General features: G+C 39.5%; 1 protein-coding gene across 2 annotated transcripts in view; it reads left to right on the forward strand.

The window, feature by feature from the left end:
- siah1 (siah E3 ubiquitin protein ligase 1) overlaps nt 1-15,247 on the forward strand; it is a 39,347-nt gene that overhangs the window by 3,382 nt on the left and 20,718 nt on the right. The window contains exon 1 of one of the 2 annotated variants that reach the window (XM_074631966.1): nt 7,013-7,203. The exons of the other annotated variant lie outside the window; for it this stretch is intronic. The gene's annotated coding sequence lies outside the window, so the exon portion shown is untranslated. Of the gene's footprint in view, nt 1-7,012; nt 7,204-15,247 lie in introns of those variants that run through there. 2 annotated transcript variants of the gene reach the window in all.

Raw genomic sequence — 15,247 nt, forward strand, 5'->3', positions numbered from 1 at the left:
TATACAGAATAATTCAGTTTTGGATGAACCTCTGAGTTTGAGATCCACATTATCATACTATGTCTTATTTCATCTGTTTATTCATCGCAGTATTTCCAGAGTCACTCATGCACTAACACACATCAGGAGCAGCATTACATAAGCAACTTCTCGTAAACCTGGCTCTCATTATGCAAATGTATGTGGCTTGTGTTTCAGGCAAAGTGACTTGCCAACACTGACGATGTGTGTGTCCGGAGATTATTCCTTGATTGCAGTGAAAAATGCTGCTGATCATATGCAGGTCTGTTTTAGCCCAAAAAATTGCTTCGGGGGAATTTCCTGGAGGCCAGGCAGTCAAAGGACAGATTGGGGTGCTCCTTGTTGCAAAAAGAGGTCTTTGCATGCAAAGCGTGGCTACTGCACAACTAGTTTAACAGTAACACTGTTTGACTCTGGATTACAGGAAGAGCAGAACAAACATATTTTGTCACATGTTATTATCGCGTTAACTAATTCTATGTCTTGGTACATCCAGTATATGATACCCCTGAACATTTCAATATAGAACCATTTTTCAGGATTCATTATAAGTAACACAGAGGGCTCATTCGAGAGCACCTATGGGTTTCTTTAAAATTCTTTATAATGAAGCCATGAGGTTTTTTACAAGTATTAAAATTGGATTTTAAATCTAGGGCTCTTAATCGTTTTAAATATTTAATTGTGATTGATCGCACGATTGTTCATGATTAATGGCTATTAATCGCAAATTAATTGCACATTTTTATCTGTTCAAAATGTACCTTAAAGGGAGATTTGTCAAGTATTTTATACTACAATAAATACAATACAATAAATCTTTATTGTCCACCAGGGTGGATATTTGTCTTCAGCTCACCAAACACAGGAAACAACAACATAAAAAAACAACAACCAGACATTAAAAACCAGACAACAGTTGGTAAAAAACAGATACATAGATGGGTTGTATTGCACATTAAAACCGTTTATGTCAGTGTCTGTGGCTTAGATCTGCTCAATCACTTTGTTGAGTGAAGAATATTGATGGCATCTGGGATGAAGGACTCTTCTCAATGTGGGAGGAAATCATAACATGGCAAACTCAAGCCCAACAGGCAACAACAGCTGTCAGTGTGTCAGTGTGCTGACTTGACTATGACTTGCCCAAAACTGCATGTGATAATCATAAAGTGGGCATATCTGTAAAGGGGAGACTCGTGGGTACCCATAGAACCCATTTTCATTCACATATCTTGAGGTCAGAGGTCAAGGGACCGCTTTGAAAATGGCCTTGCAAGTTTTTCCTCGCCAAAATTTAGCAAAAGTTGGGAGCGTTATTTAGCCTACTTTGGGACAAGCTAGTATGACAATTCCTCTAGTTTCATATGATACCAGTAACTTTACTCTAGCTTTAAAATTGATGCGTTAAAGAAATTAGTGGCATTAAAACAAATTTGCATTTATGCGTAATCATCACGTTAACTTTGACAGCCCTATTTAAATCTCAAAATAGGTTTTCTATTTGATTAAACATAAATAATCATGACCGTGATATTTTTGTTTTTACAAAAATTACTTGAAAATTGCAGCAATCACACACATGCAGGCACATTTGATTTGGCCTGGGTTCATGCTGGCTATTTGGCCTATATTTACATTTGCATTTAAAATATGTTTTCTAATGTCATGACGTCTGACGTCATTTCTCTTTTTTTAAAAAGGAGTCTTTCAGGCCTGTGGGCACAGGATGTGATTGTGCCTCCTACCACCACTTCTGAGCAAAAAAAAAGGAAATACTGGTGCTCATTATAGACTTGTGGTTTTTACACACTTAATGAGGCCACTCAAATCCAAAATCCTGTCTGTGCCGCTGTTTTCCGAGTCAGACTCTTAATTGTCCTTTCTTGTTGCTCTGTGATCCCTTGTGTGTCATACACAACCCTGTAGTTATGTTTATAAAGACATAGACAGTGCTGTTTGTGCTGCACTTGCTTTGATCGCTGCCCATAGACCATAATTTAATAGCCGGATTTCATAATCACATAATTACATTAATCCACCGTAAAGTTAGTTGGTGGCCAGAGGACTTTAGGCTACACAGGGAGCTGGTGAGAGAGGAAATACATGACATTATGTAATGTGACATAGAGTTTCTTCAGTCAAAGAAACAACCCTTTTCTAGAGTGTCATAATTCTCTTGTCATCATGTGGGAACCCTCATGCAGCAGCCATGTCATGTGACCCATCTTGGACTTTGGTATGTAGACCTACTGTAGTTTAATAGGCCTCAAGACTGTCACACTAAAAGGAAAAGGTGGATATTTTGGGAAATACCGATATGCTTATGCTGAGGGTTAGATCAGAAGATCGACATGTCTGTATGCTAAATATTAAGCAAGACAGAAGAAAGGGGGGAACAGCTAGCCTGGCTTTGTCCAAAGGTAATAAAATCTGCCAACCAGCACCTCAAAAGCTCATTAATTAACATGTCATATCTTATTTGTTTAACTGTTCTCTATGATCACCAGAGCATTGATATAGCAGCAACAACTATTTGCTGTGTAAAGATATAGAGGAGTAATGTCTACCTGAGCAGAGAATCAAGTCGCTCTCCCCATGTGTGCTGTAAACCAAGCTTCTATCTGCTTTGTTGAAAAACATCAGACCGGCACATACGGGTACTTCACAAAAAGTCAAGGACGCTGTCACTGTCACCAGCATCATTTAGCGATTTTTCCACACTGACAGTAAATATTGACATATCGTATGTGCCTCAAATCTCAGTTTGAAAGCCTCGGTTAACCCGCGACACAACAGCTATTTGTCATTTTCTCTCCAGTGACAACAAGTTTCTTTCCACCAAAACGGGAGTGCAGCCTCGGCGATGACACGACGCGGGGAACGAACCGGAGATCAGCGTTTTTGGATTTGTGACTTCGCCCATCAGGATCTAATCTAAATTCTCATTCACACAGTTCGGGAGCAATTTGGGATTACACAGCCACAGCCACCGGTTTGTTTAAAGCAGAAGTTTGGAGACATGTTTCAACTTCTTCTCTTTGTTCCCATCTATGAGGGACACGGGATTGTTTTCCTCCAAAAGGGGGTGTGGTCATGCAAGCCTAGTCTGGATGACGTATTGCCGGTCTGATGTTTAGCCGGGCTGGCTGCATGTGCTTTTAGCGCATGTTTGTGCATGTGAGCGTGCACAACTGGCTAGCTGGCTAGTTTAAAAGACAGGGTTTCAAAACCAGCCCTTTTGGGGTTTCCCACAAGAATCTCAGCAGCAAACCAGTCCTCCGTGAGAAGCCTGAGAAATCCACAGCGAAGAATTTGCATTGGTTTCAGGATAAGCATCGCCAAACAGCATTATGTCTGGAATTTGCTGATGAACAGTTCTGCCGGCTCCCAGTCAACTTCCTCTCCCTCACTCTCTTCTTTCTCTCCACTCCAACCTCTGTCTTTGCTTTTCTCCCCTCTTCCTTACATCCACCACCCCTGTCTCCTCACTTCCTTCCACCCTTTCTCTCAATCTCTCTTCTCAGCCTCCCCTCTCCCTTGACCTCTCCCTTCCACATTTTTCCTTTCCTCAATCCTCTTTCGGTGTCTATTCCTTTTCACTTGAATAAGAAAAAATAAAACAATATGTATGTTATGTCCGACCAGAAATTAAAATTCCAACAGCATACCAGCACAGCTTAACATTCTCTTGGGTTTGGATCGCCCCACTTCCTCTCCCTTTCTTCCCCCAACCCTTCTCCAACATACTCCTTGTTGATCTCTCTGCAGTTTCATTCCTTCTCTGTTTGCCCACACTGTATTCTTCTCATCATCATATAGGCTCTCTTCATAACTGTCTCCAACATCCAAAAAGTTTCTCTCATTCAATGACGCTGACTTTGAAAATAACTTGAAGTGAAGATTCGGTCAGTAAAGACATTTAATTCTCCCCTTCAAAAAAACAACAACTTTATAAGCAATAACGAAATTTTTATGATTTTTTTTATAGCCTTCTATTTATTTTAGGGCTGTCAATCAATTTAAATATTTAATCGCAATTAATTGCATGATTGTCGATAGTTAATCGCAAATTAATCACACATTTTGTATCTGTTAAAAATACACATTAAAGGGAGATTTGGCAAATATGCTTGCTTTATTCAAATGTATGTATGTGTTTGAGTGAAATCTAGACTTCTGCACCTCTTCTTGGCTCTGTTTTCAGGCTTTAATAGCCCGTGACTGGAAACTTTGGCCAACCACAGGTGATTTCAGAGAGAGCGTTCCTATTGGCTGTTCATTCAATGGAGGCAGCTGTCAATCAGCCAATCACTCGTGAACTCTGATCAAACAGTCACACTAGGCAGCACTGATCAAATATGAATCAATATTCTGTTACTGTAATGCCTATTTCTCTCGTATAATGTTTTCAGAAACATGTTTTAGTGTACTGTTTCGCTGTAAATTGAGAAAGGTTTCTCCGGCTGGTGGGCGGTGCTTTCCTCAACTGATCTCAACATGGCGGCCGGGTCGCAAATCGGATAAGAGTTTGCGATTGATTGACAGCTGCTCAGAGACGGCAAGGCTCCAGCTCGGCTCTGATTGGTTGTTTTCCTCCGGTTTGTGAAATCTTGCAGATAACATTAGGAGCACTGGAGGACACCGGAGGACACAGAGGCACATGATTTTTCTTTCAGATTACCTGTCTCATGCGCTACTGTCAGGATATAGTGACCGTTTTATAAAAATAACTGTTTTTAATCATATTTGCATCAATCCTACCTACTGCTCCTTTAAGAGAATACATTGTATATTCACATAGGAAGAGGTGTATGCTATTCGTCCAGAAAAAAAATATTTAACCTATAACTTTAGCAAAATTATCCATATATTGGATAAGGATGTGACGTACTCTACATTTGAGGATAATTAAAGAACATACTGTTTACATCCACCCTCACACCCATGTGATATGTGTGGTCTACTTTATACTGTACTGTACTGTAAGTGGTGCACTCATATATTTAGAGAGAAGTTACTCTGTATGATTATAGTAACAAGTCTACTCCCAGTGCCAAAGCCATTGCTGAGGATAGGACAATAGGATAATATTTACAAAAGTCTGTTTTTTTCTCTCACTTTTCTTGCTCTCTGAATCTCTCTCGCCCTCCCATGCGCTCAGGCTGCTGCTAGCCTACTGGGACAATGCACTTACATAACCAATCCTTCTCTGTAATCCCAGCCTGTGTAGCCCCTCCTACTCCCTACCCACACTCCTCTCTGTCTCTCAACTCCCTCTCCTCCAATCTCTCCCCCTCCTGATGCTGCTGGTGGTGGTAGGTGGGGCCTGCAGGGACTCCCTTATATCCAGATTACTATAGAGGGAGCGACATGACCTCTTAATCTAATCTCACCCAGTTACATGTACAGTATAAGCATCAAGACTGAACCACATGTCTTCATTCGTAACTGCTGAGCCACTGGAGTGTCTTTAAAGGACATAATCATTAAAATATCCCATTTTAGAACCTTTTCTATGCACACAGCATGGTGAAATGTTAATGAAGATTCTCATAGGAGGTTACAGGAGGACATATAGAGGAACTCATCTCAACCAGACTTGTTTTTTGAAAACTTTTTGCCTCTCATTCAATCTTTTTTTTCAAATAGGTAAAAAAAATTGTATAGCTTTTTGGTTTAAACACGTGCAGTTTTGGAGAAGTGAAAGCAAAATGATGTGTGTGTGAGATGGGGAGGATGGGATTATGAATTAATTATCATATTGGGTGAAATCGATTTAAAAAAAAAAAAAAAAGTTGGAAACTGAGTGTTAAACAGATATTTATGCATGTATTTATTTCGATTTTTTTTTAAAAATTTGGACCAATTTGTAGCTCAACCAGACTTGTTTTTTGAAGACTTTTTGCCTCTCATTCAATCATCTTTTATTTTCAAATAGGTAAACAAATTTTTATAGCTTTTTTGGTTTAAACACGTGCGGTTTTGGAGAAGTGAAAGCAAAATGATGTGAAAGTAATGTGTGTGATGGGGAGGATTATTTATGAATTAATGAATTATCACATTGGGTGAAATTTATTTGAAAAAAAAAAAAATCCAAGTAGGAAACTGAGTGTTAGACAGATATTTATGCATGTATTTATTTCGAATTTTTTTTTTTTATTTGGACCAATTTGTAGCTCAACCAGACTTGTTTTTTGAAGACATTTTGCCTCTCATTCAATCATCTTTTTTTCTAATAAGTACATTTTTTATAGCTTTTTGATTTAAACGTGCAGTTTTGGAAAAATTAAAGCAAAATGATGTGAAAATAATGTGTGTGTGATGGGGAGGATGGGATTATTTATTAATTTATTATCATATTGGGTGAAATTGATTTTTAAAAAAAATATTCAAGTAGGAAACTGAGTGTTAGGCAGATATTTATGCATGTATTTATTTAGATTATGTTTTTTTTTTTATTTGGACCAATTTGTAGCTAAACCAGACTTGTTTTCTGAAGACTTTTTGCCTCTCATTCAATCATCTTTTTTTTTTTCAAATAGGTACATTTTTTTATAGCTTTTTAGTTTAAACACGTGCAGTTTTGGAGAAGTGAAAGCAAAATGATGTGAAAGTAATGTGTGTGATGGGTGAGGATGGGATTATTTATGAATTAATTAATTATCATATTGGGTGAAATTGATTTAAACAAATATCCAGTAGGTAAAACATTTTTTATAGCTTTTTGGTTTAAACACGTGCAGTTTTTGGAGAAGTGAAAACAAAATGATATGAAAGGAATGTGTGTGATGGTGATGGGGAGGATGGGAGTGTTTATGAATTAATCATTTATTGGTTGAAATTAATAAAAAAAAATAAAAAAATCCAAGCAGCAAACTGAGTGTTAGGCAGATATGTATGCATGTGTTTATTTATTTTTTAATCTGGACGAATTTGTAGCTACAATAGGGCGATTCGTGCAGAGCGCGCTCCCGCGACAAACTTCAACAACTGTGCGCGCTCCGGAGCGGCTGGTACTTAACGCCTGGCGTCTCGTCTCTGTTGGGAAGCAGCAGCTCAGTGAACACCGACGAGCTAACTAACGAATGAAACACGAACATAAAGAGGGATCCTGCGTCCAACACCTAGCCGTACATTCACCCGTCTGTCTGCAGTGAACTGCAGGATATTTCGTCCGAGGTAAGCGGGTGAAACATGGGCTTTCCGAGGCGTAGTGTGTGTGTGTGTGTCGGGGGGGAAAAAACAACAGCCCGCTGTAGCAACGTTAGCTTCCCTCATTAGCATGGTGCTAATGCTGGCTGCTAGCTGTAAACTGGCTAGCCGTGTCGGTAGCTTGTTTGTTGTCAAATGCACACTTGTCTACGGTGTGCAGACGTGGTTGTCAACCTGTACTGAACTGTGCATGAAAACCGCTCTTGGTTTCCTAGCTTGTTCACACACATTGCTAAGCTACCAATCCACCGCTCCAGCTAGCTAGTATGCTGCTGCTGCTGTGGTTACTGCTTTACGGCAAGACGAGGCCTTGTGTGTGTCTGTAACAGTTCATGCTAGCTAGGCTATGCCGTTGTCTGCCTTGCCTTGCCAGACACAAGGCCATTTTGCTTTCAATGGCAGGTTAGTTCAGGTCAAACAGAAACCCCCATCATGGCTTTGTTTTGTGTAGAAACCTAACCTGGTTTTTAGTGATGGCTGTGTAGAGGAAGTGATGAGTAATGTTTACTCAAAGTAACGACTGCGGCTACAGTTAAAGAGATCCACCGGTGATTGTATGTATGTGTGGGTTTGACCTGTCTCAAAGGGGGAGGACGAGTGAATGTCAGCTTTCAATTGTTGTTGTTGCTCCTGAGATTGCTCTGATCTGCTTTATTATACCATCACCTCTTGCGTGCATTGAGAGTGCAGCAGCTGAGCACCTGTAGATGTTATGAGCTAAGCTGTCAGAAACAAAACAAATAGTATCTCCCGTATGACCTTATGTTTTAAGTTACATCAGTCAAGTAAGGGAACCTCATTCATGTTTTGTTTGTTATTCTGGCTATTTGCTCAGGTTTTGATCTATCTAATTTATTGAACTTATAAGACAAGGTTAGTAAATTGTCCTGGGCTAAAATGTGAAGCCTCAGTTAAAGTTTAGTAACTTAAAATATTGAATTTATTGAAAGGATAGGATAGCCCCTTGACATGTAGCATCTCATTTTCGAGGGGGTCCTATAAACACATACAGACAAAACAGCATTACATAACCAACACACACTGCAAATACAGATACAGACAGCTTGCTCACCATCTCCAAACCTGGACCCCAGTCCTCTGCTGTTTTACAAGAAAAACGACCATATTTAAATCAATTACATCAGCATAAAGAACAATTGCAACAGTTTGTCTTCAGTTTATATGTAACACAAATAAACTGAAGATCATAAGTACACACAAGATGTGGTGGGAGTGACTCCATTGTCGTCATCAATGCAAAAGCTTCAGATGTAAAAAATGCTGCAAAATGAAAAGCACAAACTTGGGCTATATGTTATGTTTGTGAGGTTGAAAACTCTTGCCAATGGCCTGCACCCTGCAGTGATGGGAGATTTATCCACGGTTGTGGAATATTGAATGAAAAGTATATTTTTTAATCTGTCAAAGGTTTTCAGTCTTTACACAAAGGGGAAGAAACACAGAGCAGAAAGATGTTCATTTGCAAAATGCACTACTTTTAATGTGTGATTGTGTTCTTAGTAGTCATCATAGGACATACTGGTAAGCCTGTTTGGTTAATGTTTTGAATCACCAAATGATGACTACGTATAGCGGAAAAATAGTAATGTTTTAAGGGCAAGAGAGCTGCTATATTTGGTTTTCGCTGACCAGGGCAGAGTACTCTGCAAGGGCAGCCACATTATAATCTGACTGCATCTCATCAATGGAATTTACACAAATCTTAAACCTATTTCATAGCATATCACACAAACACATAGTGTTGTGCTGTGCCTATAACAACGCAGTTTGTCAGAAGACCGCTATAGAGCTTAGACTACTACAGAAGTGGTAAACTCTGCTAACCAATTTCCTGGGGAAGACCCAGAGTCAATCTGAGTTGATTAGATCATCAACTGTTGATGAAGAACCTTTGTTATCCTTATATTGCTAGTTCCATTGCAACACCATCTATTATTGACACACAACTTGTTCTTTTTTTAACATTAATTTGATTATTACTTACAGTATGTTGAACAGCTTGTTGAAATGGGGCAGAAATATTAAAGGAATACTGTGTAGGATCTGGCAGCATCTAGCGGTGAGGTTGCCCATTACAACTTCGCCGGTGTGCCAAGCATGTAGGATTGCTAAGGTGGCCGACGCAAAAAACGTGAATGGCCGTCTCTAGAGCCAGTTGTTGTAAGAGTAGTGTGCTTAGAGTGTGTGTGTGTGTTCGTGAGTGGTGAAGTGTGAAAGAGAGAGAGCGGCGGCGACAGGAGAGAACGTTATTGACTCCGGCCCAAGCAGGAAAAGTTAACAGAGTTTGGTTTGTCTGTTCTTGGTTACTGTTGCAATGTGGCGGACTCTGTTAAGGGGTCCCGCTCCCTATATAGATATAAATGGCTCAATCTAAGGTAACAAAAACACAACGATTTTTATTTTCAGGTGATTATACACTATAGAAAACATACTAATTAATATTATATTCCATTTCTGACATTATATCCCCCTAATTGTTATACACTGGTCCTTTTAAGGCATCTATTTTTGATATTTTGAATGGACATAAAAAGTCCGTTGGCCAGTAATTCAGTCTGTCACTGATGGCTAAAGTATTTGTCACATAATTTTATTGTTTGATTTAAAAAATTACAACCATGAAATTTCCCCTTTTCATGACTAATCTGAAAGACAAACATGCTTGTCATTCAAAACAAAACAAAAAGATAACTATTACTAAGATGTGGAGAAAAAGTTAGGGTTTTGGCTGTATGCTTTTCTACAGTGAGGTAATGGAGCAGCCATCAGTCTGCTCAGCAGCAGGGGCTCCTGTCCTGTGGATGATTTTAAACACCAAATATATATTCAGTTTCAATTAATTTTAGCTCAAGACAGGCTTGAGAGCTGCATGGCATTGATAATGAGAGATGGTCCCATTTGTTGTTGTTAATCATTGGAATTGCAACACATCTTCCCACAGCTTTGTAATCAATTTGACATGCATTTTAACTTGTCTGCTACTGCCAGGTGGTTTATTTCAATTAATTGCATTAATCCCAGTTGTACACCAGTCCCTGATAGGATGACTTAAATGAAAAGCAGTGATGCTCTGGGTGAAGATTGAACTTTAAAACACTGGTCTAGAGTTCTGTATAGTAGTACCTCAAGAAACTTGTTAACCCACCACACCAATTTAGTGATTAGAATGAACGAAGAGTATTCAGGATCCAGACTTTACACATTTACAACCAAGTACAAGATGTGATTGTGGGAATACATCCAGGTAAAAGTCTCGGGACCCAAACAGAAACCTGCCTACAAACTTGACTGCAAAATCCTAGTGGAACAACCATACGCCATATGTTCGATTATTCTGACCGGCTAGACATTTGCTAAGGTTAGGTGATAAAGGTCGAAGCTGTCTTGAGATGAGGTCTGATGAGCTAAAATAAGCAAAACCACACACGTATGCATTCAACCCAGACGAAAAAAAACGGCTTCTTGTTTTTTGCTGAGGGTGCTCTGTACAGTGTTGGTTGTCTGTAATGCTGCAACAGAGATGAACTTGTTTTGACCCGAGGGTTTTCCGTAGCTTTTAGAGAGGCTTAGTCGTTGGGTTATATTGCCACCGGGGTGGTTCTCATATGTGGATGGATGTTGACAGATGCCAAGATGCCAGGGATTTATGCCATGGATAGGAAAGACTCATTCGCATGAAACCCTCATACTATAAAATATCAGAAAATAGTGAGAAAGGCAATTTTCTAAGGCCCAAGTTGATACCTTCAGATTGCTTATTACTGACAATATATTGATTAACAAAATAGTTGGCAATTTAATTTTCTGTCCCCTGACGAATCAACCAATCTTGTCAACTCTAATTAAATCACTCAGACATTTGCAAATAATAAAATCCGAAAAACAGACACTTGTCAATTGAATTACCAGCCTGTTCGCATGAAAAAGGCATATAAATGCCACGATAATGTGGAAGGTGTTTAGCGTGCAATAAGTACGCCTTTTTTTATTTCCGTGTGCCATTTGTACGCCATGTATCCTGTACTGACTGCAATGTAAACGCATGCGCATATAAATGCTACGGTAAGAGTTAGTGACGTAATATAAAAAGCATATAGTAAGAGGGAGGGGAGGTTGATGGGCCCAACAAACACCAGACTTTTAACCAGGAAACCCATGTTTGAGACCGTTGTTGACTGCGGACGTTTGCGTGGTGTACAAATGACAAGCGAAAAGGCTAAAATGCGTACTGATGACACGCATTTAACATGTAATGTTGTGGTATTAATACGCCTTCCCGTGAGACCGGGTTGGAATTACATTTTCTGTGAACCGTTAAAGGATAGCAACTGTTTTCCTCGCTGTGTTTTGGTTTTCTCTTCGGTGGTAATTTCTATCACCTATCTGTGGGTGCAGTGCTTGGTGGCTGATTTCATTTACATAGTGAGTTTAGAAGTGAGGATGATGTAACCACTTATGTGTGCCGACAGTTGAGGTTGCAGTGGCAGTGGCGCTAATGGTTCAGACACATCAACCCAAGGGGTTAGCCTATCAGTCCTTACCTTTGTGCCCTATTATCTCTCTGCCAAAGAGTAGAAAGTGAGGCTGGTTATGTGATGAATAGCTTGTTTTTATTGACAAAAAAATATGAATTAACCCGGTGTAGGATGTGTTACAGGTTGTTGACTAGTCACTTCCCAAAAAGACTTAAATAACAATAAAAAAAAAAGCTTCAAAGCAGTATTCTTGTTCATTTAAAAGCTTGTTTCTTCCCTCACACTTTTTTTTGAACACAGGACCACCTATAGAAAAGGACTTCACGATTCTGGCTTGAATGGGAATCCTGACAGGCTCAATTTCGATCATGTTTCTTCAACATGCCAGCTTTTTTAGTCTGTTTTATTTCACTACTTTGTACAAACTACAAAATGTATGCATGCCTAGTGTCACATTGCATAACAGAGGGGATTGTCTCCAATCAAAGTGTTTTATATCACATTTCTGATCAAGTTATAAGCCTGCTTACACCAAGGGTTATGTCAAGATTCAATTACATGATGTCAAATAGTATGAGAGTGAGTTTGGCAAATCAAATATCAGAATATTTGAAGCAATACCTCAGCGGATAATGATCCTACTCTCAGATAATGTAACGAGCCTGTAAGTTTATATTATGACCACCAGTTTTAATTGTTTCATCTTTGTGTCTGAGAAATCATGCTTTGGCTGTCATTTTGGCATGGCGGACGGATATAAATACGACAACACCAATGAGACAGTCCATAGAGGCCAATCGGAGTAGTGTAGAAAATTCAAAATGCTTTGTCACAGAATTTTAAACTTGGTGGATATTTCTTGCATCGATAAATCGTATACCTTGTAGGGCTGGGCAATATCGTCCTAGATTTTGGATATTGAAATATCGTGACATGGCATAAATGTTGTCTTTTCCTGGTTTTAATGGCTGCATTACAGTAAAGTGATGTAATTTTCTGAACTTACCAGACTGTTCTAGCTGTTCTATTATTTACCTTTACTCACTTAGTCATCTGCATTACTGATCATTATTTATAAAAAATGTAATTTTGTAAATATTTTGTAAAAGCACCAATGGTCAACCCTACAATATTGATATTGAGATATTTGGACAAAAATATCGTAATATTAGATTTCTCCGTATCGCCTCGCTCTAATACCTTGAACGTATACCTTGACATTTTTATGTAAACAAGCTTATACCATTTTACCTTTTTTATCAAAAAACAAATATTTCTTAAGCAGTATTGTTTATTTAACGGGGAGGGTTAGATCCTGATCCAATTGTTAGTCATGTGACGTTGTCTATGGGAAAAATGAATGGGACTTTTACATCAAGGAATCAGGGGTGCCCTGGGGACACTTCACAACTCTATTGGTGTTATTAGGCGATCTTGAATCTATCAAGGGGTGGGTGAGCTGCTTTGTGTTTGTGCGTGCATGTGTCTATGACCTAGCTTGTCAGCAGACCTTTGCTTTTTTTACTGTCCTGGCACAACATCAGCAGCAAATGTCCAGTGAATAGAGCTCAGCTCTTCCTCACAAGAAAGACAGCTGTTCCTGCTGGCCTGATGGTGTGTGTGTGTGTGTGTGTGTGTGTGTGTGAGGGGGAGAGAGAGAGAGAGAGAGAGGGAGACGGAGAGTGACTCACTGGCTCTGTCATAGTGAGGTAATTCTAGATCTGTTACTAATGCCAAAGGGAGTCCCTGCTTGCTTTATTTATTGCTGTGTGTGTACGCATGATGCACATCTATGTCTGCTAGTTAAAAAACAAAGTGTGTGGCTTTTTGTGTGTGTGTGTGTCTGTGTGTGTGTTTGTGGAGGTGAGTTTTGCCTCTGCCCTGACATCCCAGCTCTGTGTGGCTTCTCCATGGTAACAAGCTGCTAAGCTGCACTGTTACTCAGTTGTTTTTCCTGCTGTGGAAAAGATGTGACTGCCAAAGCAGAAGAAGTTACAGCATTACCCCCTAAAGGAAATGCTTGTGTTGTTGTCTGTGTTTCATTCAGGGTTTACATGTGGGGCCGGGGCTGGTTGCACACATTCCCAGTGATATGCCAGCACTCTTGGCTAACAGAATGTCCTTAGTTTGAACACATAATGTGGAGCTCTCTAAGTGCAAAAAGTGCAACCAGAGTTAGAGGGACCGCAGAGTACAGTTGGTGAAGAAATTGTCATTCACCTTGTTCACAAAGTCTCCAGTCAGCAAGCAGGTCTGTTCTTCACTCTGACTAGAGCTCCTCATGAATCCTTGTACATTTGAGTCTATGCGGAGGTAGAAGGAAGTTACCGCTTTTATTGTTGTACTCGTTGTAACGTGATGTCATATCCGTTCTTTATTGGTCACCAAAACAAACCAGTCGGCCGCAGTGAGCCGAAACAAGAAAGTAGAAAAGGGCGGAGGGTCGACCTGCAGCCTCACATTTTAAATCCAAAGTGGTAAACACTATACATAAATGCGCTGGAAGAAAAATAATAAATAATGCCTGACAAAGACTGATATATTTGACCTCAGGACATCTGACTACATACATGCTGAAAATTACTGTATCAATTTAGATATTTTCCAAAGTGAAAGTCCCTAGAAGTGTATGATTCAACCTTTTTCTCATGGTTTAGTGTAAAAAAAGTTGACAAAAATCGCAATAAATCATAATATCGAATTGCAATACTTAAAAGTTGCAATACATATCGAATCGGCACCTTAGTATTGAATCGGGAGATAGGCGTATCTACGCACACATTGTTGAATAACGCCATTGTCTCTGCTCTTATGTGCTGAGTTTACATCCAAATGTTATGTCCTGTAGATGTAGGTTTTACACAGGTGTTTGTGGAATCTGCATGTCAAATATTTTAATTAGACTTCTTGTTGTCCTCTCCCATTGATGTATGATGCAGGGGTCGTTCTGTATTTACAGTAGGGGACGTATAACTGGAGACTGGAAAACAAATGTTAAATTCACCTCAGAATTAGCTGCGGGATGTACTCAGCAACGATGGACCGATTGGAAGATCTAATCATCACACTTGATTAGATCTCACTGGTATCAAAGCATTGTTAAATGGCACATGTTCGGCAGGTCAAGTGATATTTCTTTGAATTGCAAATGGAGACTTGATGTAATCAAGCATGTACTTTTCACCGGGTAACAGTGAAGAAAATACATCTGCTTGAGCAGCTCGCATCGGATCGAGAACAAGCCGGACTGTCAATGTAACAGCAGCAGTCATTTCATATGGAAATGTCGGCTTGTGCTCGACTCTATTCTAGCGTGTTTTACAACCTCCCCGCCAAGGCGTGCTTTTTACATCTCCAACTCACTTGTCTTGTTGTTTCTCTTGCTCCCTTGATTTCAGTCCAGTAATGCTTTATTGGCATGACAAATTTCAGACACTTGCATTGCCAAAGTGTGTTTAAGGTGTAAATAATCTCTCCCCTCCCTCCCACTCTCTTCCCCTTTGTATACCACTGGC

The sequence above is a fragment of the Sebastes fasciatus genome, chromosome 4, assembly GCF_043250625.1.
Source record: "Sebastes fasciatus isolate fSebFas1 chromosome 4, fSebFas1.pri, whole genome shotgun sequence".
NCBI lineage: Eukaryota > Metazoa > Chordata > Actinopteri > Perciformes > Sebastidae > Sebastes > Sebastes fasciatus.